Source organism: Saccopteryx leptura, chromosome 3 (genome assembly GCF_036850995.1).
Source record: "Saccopteryx leptura isolate mSacLep1 chromosome 3, mSacLep1_pri_phased_curated, whole genome shotgun sequence".
Lineage (NCBI taxonomy): Eukaryota > Metazoa > Chordata > Mammalia > Chiroptera > Emballonuridae > Saccopteryx > Saccopteryx leptura.
Genome location: NC_089505.1, coordinates 294234693 through 294257439, shown reverse-complemented (window position 1 = coordinate 294257439; position 22747 = coordinate 294234693). Strand labels below are relative to the sequence as shown.

Below are 22747 nucleotides of genomic sequence, written 5' to 3'. Positions count from 1 at the left end.
CTCACTTAAAACCCTCCAGTGCTTTCTATCACACTTAGAAACAAAGTCTGCCAGGGCGTGAACGTGAATGGAGGTGACACTGGAAGGAAGGTGCTGGTGGGGGGAGCGCTTGGTGAAGAGGCAGGAGACAGTTTGAGGGGGGTGATAATGTGTGCCTAACCAGGGATCACTATGGGCGTGACTGTCCAGGAAGCACCGGCCTGGCACAGAGCAAACATTCAGTGGGAATTCTGCGTTATGCTTGTGCTTTCATTGGACAGCATTTGCATCCTTTCTATATGTTTTATTCTATCGGCCTTTCTAACATCATTCATTTAACTTTCTTAGCCCTGACATTTCTATGCTTGGCCAGGTATTGTGTAAACTAGGTCACAGTTATACTAACAATAAGTCTCCCAGGTTCAGTAGACCCTGCATAGTTTTAGTACCTTGGTCCCCACCCCCAGTCTCTCCCACGAAGTGCCTCAGCTCAGTCAGAAGCAGGGCTGACCACAGGCTTCTCTGCCTGTTCGCCCCTTGCTGCCCCCTGGAGGGCGCTGTGTTGCCACAACCTTGGCCTATAGGGCTGCCTCTAACTCCTGCACCCAAGAATACAACACCCACCAGGTGCACTTGAGGCGGCATTCCTTCAGGTCCCTTCAGGTCTCAGTGTGAAGCCACACCCAGGTCCAGGTGAGAGCTAGGAGAACAGTGCCCCTCTCCCCAGCTCCAGGCTGGAAGGTGGCACCCAGAGTCCAGAGCAGCACAGACTAAAACCGGAACCCACGATGTGCGCAGTCAGGAGAGGCAGCCGCCTGAGGTCAGCCTTGAGTATTTGCCAGTCCTCCCTGCTTCTGCTCCATTCCTCTGCACACTGGTCTCCAAACAGCAGCCAGTGTGGACCCATTAAACCTTAAGCCAGGCCATGTCATTTTGTTCTAAACTCTCCAAGAGCTGCCTGCCTCATTCACAGAAACGTATTTTCACAGTGGTGTCTCTAAGATCTGCCTCTTCCATGCCCACTCTGGTCCGCTGCACCCTCTCTCTGGTCCCCTCTGCCCCCTCTCTGGTCCCCTGTGCTCCCTTTCTGGTCTGGCTCCAAGTTCTCTCACTCACCCAGGAGCAGCCCCACTGGCTCCCAGGCTCACAGCTCAGCTCCTGCCTCAGGGCCTTGGCACTAGCTGCGCCCTAAATGTTCCGAGCAGGACGGTGGAGTCCACATCATAAAGGGCCTTGATGCTTTGCTAAATGATTGGCATTCATCCCATACATTTCATGTGAGAACATTGGAAAGTGTCTGGACATAAGAGAGAATGAGGACACAATGCAACTTAGTGGTCTGAGGCAGATTTTTCTAGAATTTAAAAAAAAAAGGCAGGGTTTTCAGATTTAGCAAATAAAAATGTACCACACCCAAAGAAATGTGAATTTCAGGCCCTGGCCGGTTGGCTCAGCAGTAGAGCATCGGCCTGGTGTGCGGGGGACCGACGGGTTCGATTCCTGGCCAGGGCACATAGGAGAAGTGCCCATTTGCTTCTCCACCCCCCCCTCCTTCCTCTCTGTCTCTCTCTTTTCCTCCCGCAGCCAAGGCTCCATTGGAGCAAAGATGGCCCGGGTGCTGGGGATGGCTCCTTGGCCTGTGCCCCAGGCGCTAGAGTGGCTCTGGTCACGGCAGAGCGACGCCTCGGAGGGGCAGAGCATCGCCCCCTGGTGGGCAGAGCGTCGCCCCTGGTGGGCGTGCCGGGTGGATCCCGGTCGGGCGCATGCGGGAGTCTGTCTGTCTCTTCCCGTTTCCAGCTTCAGAAAAATACAAAAAAAAAAAAAGAAATGTGAATTTCAGATGGACAATGAATAATTTCCTAATATATTTATGTCCCAAATATTACACGAGACACACTTCTAAGAAAATAAAATAGTTGTGTTTTTCTGAAACTCAAATTCAACTTGGACTTCCTGCACTATATCTGGCAACCGTCCACAGAAATGGGTTGGAATACTGGCTTGGAACAAATGTTTTAACGTCTTCCAGCCTTTGTGTTCTCATCTGTGAAATTGGAGTAAAAATACTTACCTCACAGGTCTTGAAGGACTAAATGAACTTCACTTGACAAAGACTCTGACACATTGTGAGCAAGCGGTTTGCAGCCATTGTTATTGTTCTGATTATCATCACTTCATTTTGCCAGAAGCTCTCAATAAAGCATTAGGTTTCCAGCAACATAATCTTCAGATGGAACTCTGTGTCTTCAAAGTCTCTGGAGATTCGAGTTTGTTAAGAAGCACTTCTTATTTGATAAGAAAGCCTTCAGGAAACAAATGTAATATTCTGAGAAGAATTATACGACGCTTTCATCTTGTTAAATTTTTCTTTCATTTTATGCTTGCTGGCTTTCTCAATTCAAAAGGATTCCTTTTCAAGTTTCCTTTTTATGAGTTTCTCTTTAAAAAAAAAAGATAATGCTAACTGTAGCCTGTGATGATATATAGCTTTTATTTAAGTTTTTGCTATATATAAGTTCTTTGGCTCATGCGATCTAACTGCCAATTTAGTAACAGATGGTCAGTTGTAGTTTTAAAGAATATAAGCATGTCACCTGACCAGTGTGGTGCAGTGGATTGAGCATTGACATGGGACGCTGGGGTCCCAGGCTCAAAACCCCAAGGTTGCCGTCTTGAGCATGTGCTCATCCAGCTTGAGCACAGGCTCACTAACTTGAGCACGGGGTTGCCAGCTTCAGCTTCGGATCATAGACATGACCCCATGTTTGCTGGCTTGAACCCAAAGGTCGCTGGCTTGAAGCCCAAGGTTGCTGGCTTGAGCAAGGAGTCACTCGGTCTGCTGTAGCCTCCCAGTCAAGGCACATATAAAAAAGCAATCAACAAACTAAGGTGCCACAACAAAGAATTGATGCTTCTCTTCTCTCTCTCTCTTCCTGTCTCTCTCTCTCTCTCTCTCTCTCAAAAATATGAGTATGTAAGAAGCCTTATATATCACATTTTCTATAGTCACTCCACCACTTATTCATGAAAACAACCACCAAAAGTTTTTTAAAATAATATAGTGACAACAGTGTGTGGGACCTGAAATGACAGAAGCTGCACAAATTTCTCCGAGGCTGTGACCTTCAAGCTGGTTCTTGAAGGATGAAGAATGATCAGATGGCATTGCCAATGGGTAATTGAATACACCAGGAAAAAAGGCTTGAAGGAGCTCACTGTCTGTTGAGAAGCTGACTGGTCAGTGTGGCTCAAGCCATGGCCCTCAGAGGGTGGTCCTAAGACCAGCAGCATCCTGTCAGTGGATACTTGTTCAAGAAGCAAATTCTCAGAAAAAGACAAATTCTCAGGCTCTAACCCAGACCCACTGAAACAGAAACTCTGAGATTATAACAAGCTCTCCCAGGGTTCCTGTGTCCTGGCGACTCTGGTGCCCACTGAAGTTTGCAAACTGATGCAATGCAGTAGCAGAGCTTCCAAGCCCAGACACACATGGAATCACCAAGGTGCTTTTTCACAAATACCAAGGACAGGTGTTTCAAGCCGTAACAATAAATTTACGAGTCCTGGCGGCCTGAGCAAAAGTTGAAAGATGTTTTCATGTGTAACCAGTGTTGCTAACTCTGGAGATAGAGCTTATGGTCTGTGAGGAAGAAGGGCAAATGGATATTTCATCTAAGAAGAAGTGAGCACAGGAAAACCCACTCAAAACAATTAGTCTTCAGGAAAATACAAATTTACTTATTATTTTTTTATTTTACATATTCATTTTAGAGAGAGGCAGAGGGTAGAGAGAAAGAGAGAGAGAGAAGGGAGAAAGAGAAGAAGCATCAACTCCCATATGTGCCTTGACCAGGCAAGCCCAGGTTTTCAAACTGGCGACCTCAATGTTCCAGATCAATGCTTTATCCACTGCACCACCACAAATCAGGCCAGGAAAATACAAATTTAAATACAATCATGTAACACTGCACATCCTCCAGCATGGCCAAAACTGACCAATACAATCAAATGTTGGCAAAGATGTGGCATGCTGAAATTCTCCAACACGGTTGGTGAGCAGATACAGTGCTACACCCATTTACAAGTGTTCAGCAATTTCTTATAAAACTAGACATAATTAGCCAGCTTTTCAACTCCTGAACCTTAAAGAGGAATAAAAATATAGAAAGTACTTGTATAAGAATGCTTCCGCAGCCTTGCTCATAGCATCCAAAATGCAAAACAATCTACCAGTCAGAGAATGGATATGCAGAACATGGTTCTATCTGTATAAAGGACATTACCCATCCAAAAAAGGGAATACACAATTGAGCTATGCAACATATGTGGACAGAAATAAAAAACATGCTCGTGGAAGAAGCCTGGTACAAAAGAGGACAACATTGTAACCTTGCAGCTAAAGGAACAGAGGCGACCTAGAAGGTGAGGGTTAAGGACGGGAATTAAACTTTCTGAAATCTTGTTTTGTTTCTCCTCCTGTGGAACACCCACTTTGATTTCAATGCTTAGCTCTAATACCACGCCCTCCTAGAGACCCCCTTGATAATCTCACAAGTCACACACATTAGCACACTCACTTCCTTTCTGCTGTTGCCTTTATATGGTCTATCTCCCTGGTGGGCAAACTGCGCCTTATGAGCCACATGCGGCTCTTTGGCCTCTTGAGTGTGGCTCTTCCACAAAATACCACGTGCAGGCACTACCTCGATAAGGAATGTACCTACCTATATAGTTTAAGTTTAAAAATTTGGCTATCAGAAGAAATGTCAATCGTTGTACTGTTGATATTTGGCTCTGTTGACTAATGAGTTTGCTGACCACTGGATCTCACAAGAGCCATATAAAACATAAAGCAACAACCTAACCAGGAGTTGGCACAGTGGATAGAGAATGGGACTGGGATGCAAAGGACCCAGGTTCGAGCCCCGAGATTGCCAGTTTGCGCCAGTTTGAACATGGGCTCATCCGGCTTGAGCACAGGCTCATCAGCTTGATTGCAGAGTCACTGGCTTGAGCATGGGATCATAGACATGACCCCAAGGTCTCTAGTTTGAAGCCCAAGGTCACTGGCTTGAGCCCAAGGGATTACTCACTCTGCTATAGCCCTCCGCCTCCCTGGTCAAGGGACATATGAAAAAACAATCAATGAACAACTAAGCTGCTGCAACAAAGAATTGATGCTTTTCATCGCTCTCCCTTTCTGTCTGTCTATTCCTGTTTCTGTCTCTGTCTCTATCTCTCTCGCTATAAATAAATAAATAAATAAATAAATAAATAAATAAATAAATAAAATAGAAAACACCAAATAAACAAGCAAACTCATAGACACAGACAACAGAATGGTGGTTACCAGAAAGAAAAGGGGGTGGGGAGAGGATGAAAAGGGTAAAAGGGGCCAGATATATAGTGATGAAGGAGAGCAGACACTGGGTGGTGAGAACGCTATGCTATGTGAAATTCAGTTTCACATCTGAAAATGATGTCTCTTTCTGCAGCTAGACTGAGACCCCCTTGCAGGCAGGATGGCGCCTTGGTTGTGCTGGACACTTGTGAAGCACTGTCCAGCACAGAGTCGGGCACATGGGGGTGGAGGGGTGCTGATTGCTCAGTGGTCTGTGATACCCTGTGTTCTTCCATCTGCCTTGAATAACCTCTCCCATACAGTATTTTGTCTGACTGGTCGACACATCCCGTGTCCTCGATACCATTGTCACCTGCCATGAATCCATCCCTGAACAAGGAAGGCCCCCATACCGTCCTGGACACTTTGGGGTTGCCTCTCTCTCGGCATTCTGGTTATATTTCACCATACTTAATTTGCTCTGTTGTAATTAGTGACTTCCCTTCTATCTGGCTCACAGGTCTGTGACTTTCTCAGGGCTTGTTTGAGCTGGTCTTTTTCCTTAGTGTGGTACTTCTCATGCTAATAAATGTCTGTTAAAGAGAAGAAACTGGCCTCAGCTTAACTGAAACTCTGAACCCCTGCTCGCTTGTAAGCACATTTTATTGTGTGTCGTCATCGGGCTGTGTTCTGGCTGCTACCTCTGCATGTGTGTCCCTGGGCTTAGACGGATAATGTACAGAGTAGAGGCGCATGGAGCTCCGCTGTCACATCTGCCCGTCACTTGGGCTACAGGCTGCACCCTGGAGGCACTGAGGGGGACCAGAAGGAGACTTAGAGCCAGCACATCAAAGTCCACCCAGCAGTACTGACTGCTGTGCTGCTGTTCCAGCAGTTCTGCATTATTACCTCCCGTGAGTGATAAAAATGTAAATCTGAAGTAACCTGAATTTCATTAGCCAAGCTAGAACACCGTGTTATAAAACGACCCAGAAAATCAGCCTTTGTCTAACTCCCAAGCTGTCATTTTTAAGCCCAGGCAGTACACAGAAAGCTGAAAGTCACAAGTTCATCAGAAAAGAAACTTCAGAGAATTCAGAAGCATCCCCTGGTTACGTATGACAGAGGCTATGACCCCAACTGCAGCAGGAGGGCTACATGGTCATTAGAAAATGGGCTCTAGAGCTGAAATGTTAAAGGTACCGTGGTTGACGTGCAATTTCCAAACCGCCTCTAATGATGTGAAAAAGTAGATAATAAATCTACAGTATAGATCCAAACAAAATAAAATATTTCCACCATCGTACAGATTCTGCACAGAGAGAAACAGCAGAGGATAGAACAGTCAGGCTCTGAAAGTCTTTGCAAATGAGAGACAATCCAAAAACAAGTCTTAAATATAGAAAACAAAAAACAAAGAAACAAAGAAAAAGAGCTTTTCTAAAAATACTAGAGGAAAATAGTACAATGAAATATTAATGCTGTCAGATTTCAAAAGGCTATTTCTGAAAGTTGTCGGAGAAATGAGGCAATTCTGTAAACAGAAAAAAAAGACCTTTTCCTACTAATATAGAACAGAAATACAATATTTTGAGTAAACATTCACAGATTTACATGCATGTACAGCCAAAATAACTACAATGTTATTATAAGAGGATGACATAAGATCATATTTATAAAAATCTCTACTATGGGCCCTGGCTGGTTGTCTCAGTGGTAGAGCATTGGCTCAGCCTGTGGAAGTCCTGGGTTTGATTCTCGGCCAGGGCACACAGGAGAAGCGCCCATCTGTTTCTCCACCCCTCCCCCTCTCCTTTCTCTCTGTCTCTCTCTTCCCCTTCTGCAGCCAAGGCTCCATTGGAGCAAAGTTGACCCGGACACTGATGATGGCTCTATGGCCTCCAGCTCAAGTGCTGGAATGGCTCCAGTTGTAACAGAGCTGGGGGCCTAGATGGGCAGAGCATCGCCCCCTAGTGGGCAAGCCAAGTGGGTCCTTGCTGGGTGCATGTGGGAGTCTGTCTCTCTGCCTCCCTGCTTGTCACTTCAGAAAATTTTTTTTAAAAATCTCTGCTATGAATTTTTATGAATGGTAAACTTAATCCCCTTGAGTAACAAAATTTAGCAAAAATGCCGGTTTTAAGAAATTTTAATAACTTAAAATTTTTTTCCGTTGACTTGAAAGAGAGAGGGAATGAAGGAGGGAAAGAAGAGAGGGAGAGAAAAGGAAGCATCAACTCATTCCACTTTGTTGATTCATTTAGTTGTGTACTCATTGGTTGCTTCTCATATGTTCCCTGAACAGGAACTGAACCCACAACCTCAGTGCTCTGGGATAATACTCTACTCACTAAGTTACCCAGCCAGGGCCAGAAATTTTAATAACTTTGAAAAGAAAAAATGTAAATGATTTGGTTACACTATTTATACATGTCCCATGTGAAAGTCATTGTCTTAAAATTCCAGCATATTCTATTAGCAACATTATCTCATGCCTCAACATACTCTTCTGTGATCATTCCCGTTTACCTGAGGCACAGGGTTTTGTAGGTGAACACAGCCCCCTTTGAAACATCTGAGAAAAGTTGCAGCAATTTCATACATGGAGAAATTTGTGTGGCGACCCTAGGAAGAAATGCACCGGTCGAGATGTAAAAGATGTCAAAGAAGGGACATCATTGTATATATATACCACATGGAATACTACTCAGCCATAAGAAATGATGACCTAGTGACATTTATGACAACATAGATGGACCTTGAGAACATTATACTGAGTGAAATAAGTAAATCAGAAAAAGCTAAGAACTGTATGATTTCACACATAGGTGGGATATAAAACTGAGACTTACAGATATAGATAAAAGTGAAGTAGTTACCAGGGGAAAGGGCACATGGGGGAAGGGGAAGGGAAGAGGAAGGGGAAAGGGTGTAAAGAGGGATAAATATAGGTTGACAGAAAATGATTAGACGTTGGGTGATGGGTATACAACATAATCAACAGTTGAAATGCTATGGAAATGTTCACTTGAAACCTTTGTACTCTTATTGATTAATGTTACCCTGTTAAAATTAAGTTTCTAAACAATTTTAAAATATGATAAACAACCACATGTTTCTGGAACAACAACAACAACAAAAAAGGCATCATTATCCTGTCTAGAGAGAAGGATCTGTCTAACACTTACTTCACCATATGTGATCAGACTTACCCAAGTCTAGCTTTTTGTGTTTAGTATTTGGATCTCACTCAGTCCTCACATCCAAACCCTCACCACTGAAGCTTTGGTCCCCTCATTCTAATCAGAACCAGACTATTAATGGAGATGGATTTCCATTCAACTGCTCAGACATATACATGTAATCATAAGGAGTTTAATGGGGTAGAGCTGTCATATTCTTGCTGCCTAAGAGGTAACTGCCACTGTTCCTTAAGAAAGAGTAAGATGCTAAATGCCATTCCATAACATATGGACTTGAAAACAGGCTGCACATATGGTTTGTTCAGAACACCCATTTTTTTGCGCCGATGGCCAAAACCCAGCCCTAGTTCCGGTGTCGTCTAGCCAAGCAACATTAAATCAATAGACTCTTCTCAGATGCTGAGAGGCAAAAACATCTTTCTGTAAATTGTTCCCAAATCTCAAAGGGCAAAAACTATTGGAAAGAAGGGCTTAGTGATGTGAAGATGTTTATGCAACAGAAACAGTTTACCCAAGGTGTGTGTTTTTTCATGCATGGCATTTGTATTCAGGCAGCCAGCAAATGCTTCTTAAACGATGCTGCTGCTCAGACATCATTCTGATCTGTAGCGAAAGGTAGTGATGAAGAAAGAAAAAGCCTCTTTGGGGGGTAGAGGGTGCTTCATTCTTGGATGGAAGCTCCCATTCTAATTAGAGACGTACGTTCTAAAACATGGTCTTCCATCTGAACAAATTCCATCAAACTAGCATAATGACTGGGTATTCATTTCATCGTTACTTGGTTGTTCCTTGTTAAGCTGTTACTTAAATTCAAACTTGCCTATTAAAAGGTCTGTTTGGAATACACTGAAGAAAAATATATGGTGGATATTTTAAATAGAGAGCCTACTAAGGGTAGATAAGAATATAAGAAAAGAACAGAACTCATAGACACAGACAACAGTAAGGTGATTGATCACTAGAGAGAAGGGGGGGTTTGGGAGACCGTAAAGGGGGAATAAAAGTGATGGAAGGAGACTTGACTTGGGGTGGTGAGCACACAGTACAGCTTACAGGTGATGTATAGAATTTTACACTTGAAACCTATGTATCACCCCAATAAAGTCAATAAATTTTTAAAAAGTATTTAAGCATGAGGTAAATTTTGTTAACCATCTCTCATTAACCTTTGCTTTCTAAATTTCTAGATTTAATGAAACTAGTGCCAAAACAGTAGGTGATCATTAAAAATGCTAGCATTTGCACAATATTCTTAAGAAATAAAAAATAGTTCGAGCGAATAATGTAAAGCACCGGAGAACCAAAGGAAAGAAATTTTATTTCCACAAGAAAATAACTCTGAAATATGTGAATGCGTGTGCTTATGGGTATGCTTAGCAAAACTCATCACATATTTTTGTAAATGTTTCCATTTTTCTGTCAGCCATTCGTAAGAAATAATTCATCAACTGCCTAGTGGCAGTCGATTTGCTTCATTTGACTTTAAAAGGATCATTTTAACTAGAATTACCTCCAGTTTATGGGGAAACATAAAGACTCTCCAGATTGCATTGGGTAAAAGGGCATTTTTTAAAATGGCACTGTAACCATGGAAATAACATCTAGAATCACAAAACCTTAACCACATTTTGTCTATATTTCCTTCCTGGTTTCTAATGCTGCCTTTGTGCACGGAGGCTTGTTACATGCCTATTCCATTCAATTCTCTGATACTTCCTCCTGTTTACTGTTTCTAAATGGACAATGGGGTGTCAGAGAAAACTCCAGATACAGAGGTCAGGTGACCATGGTCCCTGCCTATTTCACCAGGTGAAAATTCATGTCTTAGACCTTTCCTACCTGTCTTTCCATTCAAGGAATGCCCATCAACGTCATTCACTTAATCCTGTTAAATCCCTAATACAGCAATGAATAGTCCTTGATTGATCTGACATGGGCATTATATGAATACTAAATTTATTTTTAAATTATCATCATTTCATTCTTCTAGATCTGCACATTTCCAGTCATCCTTCCTGTTTTCTGTAATACTGAATCTATAAAAACTCTGGAACCTTTGGTTACACGTTTTCTTTAGTCTGCATCTGAAACACTGGGCCCAGCCATATTCAGTGTGGAGCTCTAAAAGCTGTTTCTTAGTTCTATCAGGCAGTTCATTTCTCTGACATGTTAAAGTGTATTAAAATGGCACAGGACCATTTTCCAACATTGTATTGACTGGCTAGATTAATAGTTTTCAGGGAAAGATTAATTATAGACAATGGCCTTCCAATTGCCTTCTCCAGAGGTCGTTAAACTTAGTAGCCTCACTGAGCATGTTATCTGCCAAACTACTAGCAATTTTTTTTCAAGTTTCGGAATTATTATTTTTTTAATGCTTCAAATATAGCTGAGCCATTACCTAGAATGTTATATGTGTAGAACTTTATTGATTCTTTTTCTAGCTACTTTTAAATTAAAATATTGAACATGATGAACTTTAAAAACTCTTCAGAATAAAAAAGAAAAGACTCTCTACATTTGATAAATATCAGTGGAAGAACTCTGCCCCCGAGCACGCTGAGGAGGTCATTACCAGCAGTCCTTCTGACGGAACTAATGACGCACTTGCTCAGGCTGCACTGAATCTAATAATCTGTGACGGGAAAATGGGAAGAGGTAGGAAAGCGTTTCACTAATTCAGAAATGGAAAGAAAGAAAAAAGTGGCTGCTTTTTCTTTTTCTTTTTCAATTTTATTCATAGCTCCACGGGATCACAGTAAAAAAGAGAATAATTGTTGAAATGATGCTGACCTTTTACAATTCTTGCCCTATATTCTGGAAGTTAATTCCTTTTTTTTAAAAAAAAAAAAAAGGAGAAGAATGCATTTTTGTGGGATGCCACCAAGTTTTTATCCAAGCAGTGTTTAAGCTGCAAAGAGGCTTCTTAATTCACCAGACTGCTCCGTGCCTTTGTGTCCTGAACAGCCAGGGGCTGCGCCTGCTGCTCCCCCGCACTCAGCCTCACACAGGTGCACACCAGGCCCCACCAGCCATCCTCGTCTTCCCTCATAAACCTTGGCTGTCATCACAATGGCTCGGAATATGGGGAAACCATCTGCTCCGCGGGAGCCTGAGACAAAATGGCAGCTCCAGTTGATAAGAATTCTTATCAGCTGGAACCAGATAAGGATTCTGGGTCCTGGTTGCATGTTTGATATTTTCTCTCTTGCCACGCTTTTCAGAATTTATTTTCGTAACATCAGTAACACCTCCTAAAAGTAGACATAGCTAGAGCCTGGGGTCTGCAGGGTTGTCTGTCTGCTGGAAGTAGCAGCTCTCCCTGCCATTTAAAGAGGGGAAAATGGGCATGGAGTTACTGAGGCCTCTGCTGTCTCAGAAATGTGGCGAATGGTTTATCTTTAGAAAGGCAGAGAGCCAAGAAAATAGGATATCACACACACAGGCAAAAACATGCTCTCACGCACACACGGAGAGGCGGAGACTGATTTCACTTTAAGACAAACCTAAAAGGGGGAAAAGAAAACAATGCTTCCTCCATTTCCACTACCTTTCAGGAATAATGCTGAGTTTCTCAACAGACATTATTGTATGTATTGCCCAGAAGCCTTTGGGAGTAGGTATTTTATGAATAACTGATTTTAGCAAGGTTACATAACATCCCCCAGGTCATGCTGCTGTTAAAAGGCAGACCCAAGGTTCAACAGGGTCTGTGAGATTCCAGAACCCTGAAATATTTTCATTTCAGTGTTTACAAATTACATTAGTTTTAATTTATGTTGTGCTCTTATGAGTTTTGCCATATCTATACACCACTAGTAGTACTTTTAACTTAAAATTTTAAGTTATATTCACTTTTTTTTAATTTAAATGTATCTTTGGAACTAATCTTTAGTTCATCCCGTTAAATAAAAAAAAAAAAAAAAACAAGTATCCCTTTCCACAGTTAAAATAAATATAATGAAAAGGTAAAACTTTTTTTTTTTAATTGAGCTTGGTAGCCCTGACTGAAAAGCTCGATTGAATAGAGCCTTGTCCTGAAGCACGGAGGTTGCCCGTTCTATCCCTGGTCAGGGCACATACAGAAACACATTGATGTTTCTGTTTCTCTGTCTCTCTCTCCCCCCACTTTGTCTCTCTCTCTAAAATCAATGAATAAAAATTTGTAAAAATGAATAAATAAAAAGACAATACCTGAGAAATGTCAGGACTGGCCCGAGCAGAAACTCTCTGATGCACCTCAACACCAGAGAAGGAACATTCTCTCACTGTCTGGTGTTCTGATGCACCTGCCACCTGACCACACCCCAGTCCTCCTGCGATGCGTGCGCCTCTGGGAACTCAGAGCCCCATTGTGCTGACCCGCATGTCTCAGCTCAATGGGGTGATAACTCCGAGTGACATTCTGATTGTACGTCATCTTCTGGAGCCATCACCTCGCATAGCTTCCTCTCTGAAGGTTGACTCCTCATGCAGGTTGACTCCCATTAGAAAAGTGCCCTGAATTGTACAGAACTTGAGACTTAAGAATTCACAGGTATGAAAGTGCATTCTTATTCCCAGGGACCCTCAGGAGGTAGGTGCCCTCTGGGTCCCTGTCCACAACTGGCAGGTGGGAAGCCCTCCCCTGGCCTCTCCCTAGCACTTGTGTGTAAGGAAATGCCAAATGATAGTCTTCAAAATAGGACATTGCCTTCTGAGACCTCCTTGTGTTCCATACAGACAGTTTGTGATACAACCAAAATGACACTCGGAAATGAGATGGATATAAACATTTTATACACATTTGTATCTGGAGAGCAGGTTATTGTCCACAAAGAAGCCGCTAGCCCGGTGCCCAGAAGCTCCTGGATTTTTATACATACCTTCTTTAGGGGCCTGTCAGCATTGCCTTTCCATAGATGTGGAGTCTCAGCATTCCGAGGGATGTCACAGGGAACAGGGAAAGAGGACTGTAAATACTGACATTGATGATTGATTTTGCATAAATTCCCCCACATATAGCACAGGAGCAGATGAACCTTCACTGCTAAAATATAATGCAATTCAGGCAAAACAAATGCTGAGTGTTTCAGCTTGACCTGAATTGCTTTAAAGGAAGTGGGAGAAGTTGTCCGTAGCACAGTCAACAAGTGATTGTACAGACAACCAGAGCCCTGGGTTAGCATCGGCCACTTGTGAAGAGCAGCATGACTTAGCAAGTGATTTACCTGCCTGCCTCAGTTTCCTTGTCCGTCAATGGGGACGATAATGCACTTTCCTCCTGGTGTTGGTGTGAACAATAAATGAGATAAAACATTTTTTAATTTAGAAAATTAAATTGAACAGGGTGACATAGATCAATAAGAGTACATAGGTTTCAGGTAAACATTTCTAGAGCATTTGAACTGTTGATTATGTTGTGTACCCATCACCCAAAGTCAAATCATTTTCCATCACTTTATATTTGTCTCTGTTTACACCTTTTTCTCCTCCCCCTCCCCCCTCCCCCTTCTCCACATCTCCATCCCCCTGGTAACTACTGCACTTTTATCTATGTCCATGAGTCTCAGTTTTATATCCCACCTATGTATGAAATTATTCAGTTCTTAGCTTTTTCTGATTTACTTATTTCACTCAGTACAATGTTCTCAAGGTCCATCCAAGTTATTGTAAATGTCACTATGTCATCATTTCTTACATCTAAGTAGCATTCCATTGTATATATGTACCACATTTTCTTTATCCAGTTCTCTATCAAGGGACACTTTGGTTGTTTCCATGTCTTGGCCACTGTGAAGAATGCTGCGATGAACATGGGGGTGTATGTAACATTTAAAGTACTTAAAAGTGTGCTCGGCATACACCAAACCGTTATTACATGTCAATTTTTAAACAAAGACATCAAGTTTGTAAGTTTTACTGTGGAGGAAAAAAAAGTGACAAAGCTATTTAAAGAAGTCTGATATATTCAGGAGAAAATTTCAGTACTGATGCTAAGCAAGGACATTTTTCTTTAAACTAGTTCTGTAAACAAAAATTAGGTAACTGTATCTAGAAGTTAATTAAATTGAAAAACTTCAGCCATAGAACTGATTTTTTCCCTTACATGGAATACGGTACTTTCTTATGGTGTATAAAATGATAAAATTGTTTATCCCCTTTATAGCTGAAATAGGTTTGGCCAATGAGACGATCATACTAAAAAATACAAGAACTGTTAGCAATTGTTATTGCTTTATTGGTCCATAAGCATTAATAAAGAGAATTATAAGTAAAAAAAAAAAATGAAATAGAAATCCAGTTAAAAATAGCATTCTCCATCCTCCCCTAAAAATAAGTTAATAAAGTTTATTTAAAATTTATTGACTATGTGCACAGATACAAGCAAATATTTTCAATTTTTTAAGCTAATTTGTGTGCTCTTTCACATGTCTGTATTGCTAGCAGCAACATAGAACCTTCAAAATAGTGTCCTCAGTGCCCTCCCTGTCAGTGTCCCAGCTGCCTACCTAAACCCCCTTAGACCAAATGCAGCTTCAAAGGCCTAAAGTCCAGGGCAACGTTCTGTCCAAACCTTTCTCAGAGACACTATTACCCACGAAGGCCCCTCCCTCCAGCCCTGAGCATCTGTTCTGTGATGGGTTTAATTTCACATCAAGTACGTATTTTAATGTGGTCAAGTCAGGGAAGGAGAGTATGGCTGTGAACTGGACTTATGTCACCACTTTCAAGAGGGCCCCCTGGGCAAGGGGCTCTTTCCTTGTGCCGTAGACTTCTCTCCATTATGATGAGTATGTGTAAAATGCTGTAGAAATAATGTATAATTTCACAACTATTGTGCAGATGTAGGACATATAACACCAATAACACCACACGGTGTTTACTTAACAAACCCCACCAGGGAGAAACAGTACCCACAAAGTCACATTGATGAGCAGATGATGCTCACCAATCACTTTGTTCAGGTCCATAAAGTGTGACTTACTAGAAGAATCTGATTGTAAAGAGAAAATCTCTTCAAATAAAAAGTTTGTGTTCTGATTTGAGGACAGATTTGTTCAAAGAAATCCTCTACGAGAGAACTCAGCTTATGTTAAATCATTTCATCAATGCATTGAATTAAAATGCTCAGGCTTCTCATTATTGTGATTAATTTGAGAATGATCATCTAACTAAGACCATTTCTAAATTCTATTTTCTTTTATCATAGAGGAAAACACAGGTTATTGAGCTAGTATCCAAAACAGTTATCTTTTTATTAACTTTATTGGGGTGACTTTGGTTAATAAAACCATATAGGTTTCAAGCATGCAACTCTACAACATAGCATGTGCTCACCACACAAAGTCAAAGCTCTTTCTGCCACCAATTATCCCGCCTTTGCCTTCTTCCACCTCCCCCACTCCCCTTTCCCTCTGGTAAGCACCATACTGTTGTCTGTGTCTGTATATATTTTTTTGCTTAATCCTTTCACCTTTTTCACCCAGCCCCTGATCCCCGCCCCTTTGACAGCTGTCAATCCATTCCATGTGCCCATGCCTCTGTTTTTATTTTGTTCAATAGTTAATCTCGTTTATTAGATTCCACATATAAGTGAAATTGTATGGTATTTCCCTGACTGGCTTACTTCACTTAGCATAATACTCTTAAGGTTCATTCATGCCATCGCAAAAGGTAAAATTTCCTTCATTTTTATGGCCACATAGTATTCCGTTGTGTAAATGTACCACAGCTTTTTTATCCACTCATCTATTGATAGGCACTTGGGCTGCTTCCAAATCTGGACTATTGTAAATAACTCTGCAATGATCATAATGGTATACATTAGTGCTTTATATTTCTTAGGATATATTTCCAGAAGTAGAATCACTGGGTCATAAGGCAGTTCCATTTTTAATATTTTGTAAACCAGGGGTCAGGAACCTATGGCTTGCAAGCCAGATGTGGCTCTTTTGATGGTTGCATCTGGCTCACAGACAAATCTTTAATTAAAAAAGATAATAATGTTAAAAATATAAAACATTCCATGTATTACAATCCATTCATTTCCTACCGCTCAAGTTCATGGTTGCAGTGGCTGGGGCCAATCACAGCTGTCCTCTGGGACAACACCAAATTTTTATTGGATAATGTGTAATGTACATGGGTCATTGTATGGTTCTCATGGAATTACATTTTAAAATTTGTGGCATTTATGGCTCTCTCAGCCAAAAAGTTTCCCAACCCCTGTTGTAGACCCTCTGTACTGTTCTCCACAGTGGCTGCACCAGTCTGCGTTTCCACCAGCAGTTCAGGAAGGTTCCCTTTTCTCCACACCCTCCAGCACTTGTTTATGTTGTTTTGTTAATGAGCGCCATTCTGACAAGTGTGAGGTAGTATCTCATTGAGTTTTTAATTTACATTTCTCTGATGATTAGCAAAGGTTGAATATCTTTTCATATGTCTATTGGTCATCTGTATGTCCTCTTTGGAGAATTTTTTATTCAGGTCCTTTGCCTATTTTTTAAGTGAATTGCTTGTTTTCTTGGTGTTTAGTTGTATGAATTATTTATAAATTTTGGGAATTAACCCCTTATCAGATGTATATTGGCAAATCTGTGAGTTGTCTTTTCATTTTGTTGATGGTTTCCTTTTGCCGTGCAAAAACTTTTAGTTTGATGTAGTTCCATTTGTTTATTTTTTCTTTTGTTTCCCTTTACTACAAGAAATGTCTGAGATTTTACAACCTATGGTTTCTTCTAGGATTTTTATGGTCTCGAGACTTACATTTAAGTCTTTAACCCATTTTGAGTTTATTCTGGTGTATAGTGTAAGGAGGTGGTTTAGTTTCATTTTTTGCATGTGTCTGTCCAATTTTCCCAGCACCATTCATTAAACAGACTGTCTTTACCCCATTGTATGTTCTTGCCTCCTTTTTCAAATATTAATTGACCATAAAGTCATGGTTTTATTTCTGGGTTCTCTGTTCTGTTCCACTTATCTACATGTCTATTTTAATACCAATACCATGCTTTTTTCTTAACTAAGGCCTTGTGGTATAGTTTGATATCAGATACATTGATAACTTCCAACTTTGCTCTTCATTTTTGAGATTGCTGAGGCTAGTCATGGTCTTTTGTGGTTCCATATAAACTTTTGGAATATTCGTTCTAGATCTGTGAGATATGCCATTGGTATTTTAATAGGAATTGCATTGAATCTGTAGATTGCTTTGGGTGGTATGGACATTTTAATGTTAATTTTTCCTGTCCATAAACATGATGTTTGCTTCCACTTATTTGATTCTTCCTTCATTTCTTTCTTCAATATCCTATAATTTTCTGAATACAAATCTTTTACTTCCTTGGTTAAATTTATTCCTAGGTACCTTTTTTTTATTATTACAACTGTAAGTGGGATTGTTTTTTTAGTTTCTCCTTCTAATAGTTCATTATTGGTGCATAAAAATGACAGGTTTCTGATATTAATTTTGTATCCTGCTACTTTACTGAATTCTTTTATAAGTTCTAATAGTTTTTTTTAGTCTCTAAGGTTTTCTATATACAGTATCATGTTGTCTGAAAATAATGACAATTTTAGGCCTTCCTTTCCAATTTGGATGCCTTTTATTTCTTCTTCTTGTCTGATTGCTGTGGCGAAGACTTCTAGTACTATGTTGAATATGAGTGGTGACCACAGACATCCCTGTCTTGTTCTTGATCTTTTTTAGTTTTTTCCCATTGAGTATGATGTTAGCTGTTTGTCATAGATGGCCTTTATTATGTTGAGGTATGTTCCCTCTATTCCCACTTTGCCCAAAACATATTTTAAAATGTTTATTTCAAATGATAATCACCAGATGATATGACACAATGAGAGATATCTAAGACAGAGAACATCCAATTTCCAGTTTCTTAGGTATCTGTTACAATTCTGGGATTCTTTTATAATCATGAAAATCCAAGGCACTGCAAGACTCTAAAATCTCTTTTGAATCATCCAGGATTCTATTATATCCAGCATGATTTGTGTGCTGAGAGTCTTTTTGAAAATATGTCAAAAACATTGTCTTAATATTTTTGAAATTAACTATATTTCTCAAATACACTGATAAAAAACAAGGGTTTATTAATAGAATAATAATAAACACATTTCCTCACTTGACTGTTTTACTTGTTCTCTGAGATTAATTTCACTCAATTTTAAAATTAAAGCTCTTTTATTATTTTCTAATGTTTTGACTGATGTACACAGTTAATTAAATTAAATTAAATTAAATAAGACTTATTAAATAGCCATGACCACCTTTCTCACGCTATTCTGAATGATCAAAGAGTAACTGTACAATCCTGGCCAGATAGCTCGGTTGGTTAGAGCACGTCCTGAAGCACAGAGGTTGCCGATTCTATCCCTGGTCAGGGCACATACAGGAACAGATCAATGTTTTTGTCTCTCACTCTCTCCTTTCCTCTCTCTCTAAAATCAATAAATAATTTTTTTAATTAACTGTATAATTTCCAAGTGCTTTTTAAATTAAACCACTAAATTATTCAATTCTAGATCACATTTTTTTGTTAGATATGAAATGATTTTTAAACTATTTCTTCTTTTTTTGCCAAAACTAATTACCCAAAGAACTTTGGAAAGCAGCAAATGTGTGAAATTTCAAAGGTCATAATCATCTTAGTATTAATCATCACTTGGCTTCTAGCACTTGCATGAACTGAAGCAATTTGGAGGATTATCTGACAACTATCTTGATCACTCCCAGCATTGAGAGCAACTAAGGACTACTAGTCATTATACATGGTGGGGTAAAAGTTGGCTTACTTATTTCCACATGAGTGAACTCATGTGGAAAATAATACCATAATTAATGAATAATAATGCAAGAATCAACTGTTTTTGCCTACTCACAATAATAAGCCTACTTTTGCCCACCCTTGTATAATTAGCACGATAAATGAATGCATGATAAAACACAAGTTGTACACCAAATAGAATTACTATAACTTGTCAATTCAACTAGTCAAATGTGATTCTCAGTGAGCCCAAAACCTTCAAACAGAGAGTCATAATTATCTCCAGAAAGTATCAGGGAATGGTTTTTTTTTGGGGGGGGGGGGAGTAAATGTTAATAGATGTGTAACAGAACATCAAAGTTTTGGTAATCATATAACTGACCAATGTGATTAAATTTCTTTGGTATTAAATGAATTAAGTTTTTATACAGAAATTTTAAATAAAATTTTGTGACCCATGTTAGATAATTTTACTCTAAAGTTAATTTTTTTCTTAATCGAATACAGTTTTACAACATAAAATGTCTCCTTTAGACAGATGCTTAAAACAAGTTTTTTTAATTTAAATGATTTGAATTAGCTCAAAATAGAACTTTAAAATAAAATTTTAAAAAACACCCAGGCAGTGCCGCTAAAATCAGGGAAAGGCAGGTGACAGGTCACATGTGAGTCAACGCATGACAATACATCCATGTCTTTTCTCCCACTCACCCTCAGACACCAGTGTATTTTGCATCCCAGGTGAGCTCACCTGTGCCAGAATGACTGCTGGGCCAGCCTGGCTCCCTGCTGCTCTCCTTCCCCCCTACTGGGCAGAAACAATGGCAGGAAAAGCACTGGTCTTAAATAAAGCAGCCTTGGTTGGATTTAGCCATGATGCTCTCTGATCCAAAAATTGATGAGTAATATGAGCATGATTCTTGCCCAACCACCTATCTCATTGGTTTGTAATGAAAATCAACAAGAATGGATGTATGAAGTATTTTATAAATTTCCACACACTATACCAATAAGAGTTATTGTGAAGATTGGCCCATACCCACAGCCTTTGCCCAGAGTCCGAGAATAACCCAAACCAGTCTCAACGTAGAGCCAGTTAGGGGAGGCTCAGCTAAGCAATCCAGGTGCCCCAGAGTCTGAGACATTCTTGCTGTTTCTCTTGTTGTGAGATTATTACAACTATTTGTAGATTTATTCTAATAACTGGGACCTGCTTTATTTGTAGGAACAGAAGTTTCCCCAAAAATTACAAATAAAAATAATCACAACGAGAAAGTCTATTCTTCAATTCCTGCTCCAGTGTTCTCATTACAGTCCACTCTCCTGGACTTGATGTCTGCCTTCGCTCTCTCACCATCTTAAGAGCTCTTGAGCTGAATCCATGTCCCAAACACAGGACATTTCTGGTAGCTCCATTTCTCCCAAGTCCTGCCAGGCTGCCTGGCTGGTCTCCATACTCTCTAGGTTTTGGCTTGATTTATATGATTCAGCCAGGTTTTTTTTAGACTCAAGGTAGCAAATTCTTTTCTAACCATATTGGCTACAGATGTAGCCTTGTAAGATCGAGCTGTGTGTCCCTGAGATAACCAAGTCACAGCCACTCGGCTGCCAGCGTGATCACCATAGAGGGCACTGCTTCTTAGCTGAGAGGCTAGATGAGCTCACTCCATGATCCTAGGTCACCTGCTCACTGACTTGCCTTCCAAGACTCTTCTGTTTTTCTGGACTTGGAGTGCCAAACATGTTCCATTCAGATTGATATATTTTTCATTGGCTGATTTAATAAGTTTCCATCATCTTTTATTCAAATCTCCAAGATCAGAAACCATCAGCCATCAAAAAGCCATGGCTCATTCTCTGCTCTGATCATTTATGTCTTGATTTTAGAGTTAAAGTCTCAGAAGAAAACCTGGTGGCCTTCTATCTAAGTGTCTGGCAAGTTACTACACTTTTATTCTCTTCTGTGTTTTGTCCCCTTCCCCTCCCTCCATTCCTTAAATGGCCATCAACTCAATAATGAAGACTATTGGCCCTGGCCGGCTGGCTCAGTGGTAGAGCGTCGGCCTGGCGTGCGGGAGTCATGGGTTCGATTCCCGGCCAGGGCACACAGGAGAAGCACCCATCTGCTTCTCCACCCTTCCCCCTCTCCTTCCTCTCTGTCTCTCTCTTCCCCGCCCGCAGCCAAGGCTCCATTGGAGCAAAGTTTGCCCGGGTGCTGAGGATGGCTCTGTGGCCTTTGCCTCAGGTGCTAGAATGGCTCTGATTGTGGCAGAGCAACATCCCAGATGGGCAGAGCATTGCCCCCTGGTGGGCATGCCGGGTGGATCCCGGTCGGGCGCATGCGGGAGTCTGTCTGACTGCCTCCCTGTTTCCAACTTAAGCAAAATACAAAAAATTTAAAAAATAAAATAAAATAAAAAAAGAATGAAGACTATTAAGCCACCAAGAACTATACAACGAAGCAGTTGCTTTCATTTGTCACCATCCCAGGGAGTCACTGGCCATCTTGGCTTTCCATCCATTACAGTTTTGGTGACATTCTTTTAGTCCAGTGGTCCCCAACCCTCAGGCCATGGACCAGTACCGGTCCGTGGGCCATTTGGTACTGGTCCACAGAGAAAGAATAAATAACTTACATTATTTTCGTTTTATTTATACTTAAGTCTGAACAATGTTTTATTTTCTGAACGATGTTTTATTTTTTAAAAATGACCAGATTCTCTGTTACATCCATCTAAGACTCACTCTTTTTTTTTCTTTTTTTTTTATTAAATTTAATGCAGTGACATTGATAAATCAGGGTACATATGTTGAGAGAAAACATCTCCAGATTATTTTGACATTATGCTGTATACCCCTCACTCATAGTCAAATTGTCTTCCGTCACCTTCTATCTGGTTTTCTTTGTGCCCCTCCCCTCCCCCACCCCCTCTATCCTTCCTCGCCCCATCCCCCCTCCCCCCACCCCTCCACCCCTCCACCCCTGTTACCATCACATTCTTGTTCATGTCTCTGAGTCTCATTTTTATGTCCCATCTATGTATGGATTCATATAGTTCTTAGTTTTTTCTGATTTACTTATTTCACTCCATATAATGTTATCAAGGTGCATCCATGTTATTGTAAATGATCCGATGTCATCATTTCTTACGGCTGAGTAGTATTCCATAGTATATATGTACCAAAGCTTTTTAATCCACTCGTCCTCTGACAGACACTTGGGCTGTTTCCAGATCTTCGCTATTGTGAACAATGCTGCCACAAACATGGGGGTACATTTCTCCTTTTGGAGCTGTTCTATGGTGTTCTTGGGGTATATTCCTAAAAGTGGGATAGCTGGGTCAAAAGGCAGTTCGATTTTCAAATTTTGAGGAATCTCCATACTGTTTTCCACAGTGGCTGCACCAGTCTGCATTCCCACCAGCAGTGCAGGAGGGTTCCCTTTTCTCCACATCCTCGCCAGC

General features: G+C 40.7%; 1 protein-coding gene across 5 annotated transcripts in view; it reads left to right on the top strand.

Annotated features, from left to right (window-relative positions):
• Nucleotides 1-22747, top strand: part of RALYL (RALY RNA binding protein like) — a 618546-nt gene that overhangs the window by 581530 nt on the left and 14269 nt on the right. The window lies entirely within an intron of this gene.